The following is a 1,156-nucleotide window of genomic DNA, read 5'->3' on the forward strand; positions in this document are numbered from 1 at the left end:
TATTTTTTTTTTTTTAAATTGATTCAACAACCACTTTTGATTGTAGAAATTGCTGAAAAAATTATTCATCTGACCATGCTAAAGAATGATTTGGCAGATTGAAAAAACGGAGTGGAAGTTGCGAGTGATTCGTTCATATCGTTGGTTTTACATTTTCTTTCAGGTCCAAAACAATGACCAACAAGTTTTACAACAATACAAACAAACAAGCTAAACAAAAGACATATTGCACAAGATCCTTACTGTTAGATATCTCATTTACGTACAAGCATCGGATTAATAGCAGGGGTCTTCATGATTGAAGTCACTCTGGCATTGTCTGATGTCTGCCGATCCGACTGACCATATAGGTGTGCCTATAAAGAGAACTCCATCTCCCCACACCTGGGAGGTGGCAAGGAACCGTCCACCTGGTAGATGTACTCGCCGAGAGAAGGGCTCAGCAGTCTAAATCCAATATAAATAACCACCAGCAAAACGAAAAAAATATAAATATCTGCTTATTTGCGGTTTAATAAGCCGATGTGATTCCTCGCACACAGTGGATTTTCCTACATTCCTTAAAATACTTTCAGGTAATACAGGACTGGTTGCACATAAGTGTGTATATAATATTTTGTCTTATTATATATTGTAATCGATAATAAAACAAATAAATAGGAGGATACGAAAAAAAAAGTCATTAGTGCACTATTATTTCCCTCCTGATTAATAAAAAATTAAAATAAATTCATATATTCCGTTCTTTGTTTAGGTATAAGTGCGTCCCAAATAAAAAAATCCAATTCTAAACCTCAATTATGTCGAAAATATTCTTATAACCATCGATTTTAACTTTGTTTTTGTTTAATTATAGACTTTCTGTCTATAATTTAAATTATAGATTTAAATTACATCAAAGAAGATGGCCACGGGACCTTTTAATTTAAATTAATGTTTGAAGTACCACCAATGGGTGGTTCCTTCCCAAGATTTTCAAGTGTATATGAAACATACAACGTATTTACCTATTGTATTATTTTGTACAGTTGTAAATTACATTAAATGAATAATAAAAAAAAAAATTACATTAAAATCCTTCTATCTATTCCAAAAATGATTTATCTCAAAATCTGATGATACGATGACACCATTGCTGAAGTTTTCTCTCCTAAAT

The sequence above is a fragment of the Halyomorpha halys genome, unplaced genomic scaffold (assembly GCF_000696795.3).
Source record: "Halyomorpha halys isolate HHAL.00 unplaced genomic scaffold, Hhal_1.1 Scaffold32.1, whole genome shotgun sequence".
Classification (NCBI taxonomy): Eukaryota; Metazoa; Arthropoda; class Insecta; order Hemiptera; family Pentatomidae; genus Halyomorpha; species Halyomorpha halys.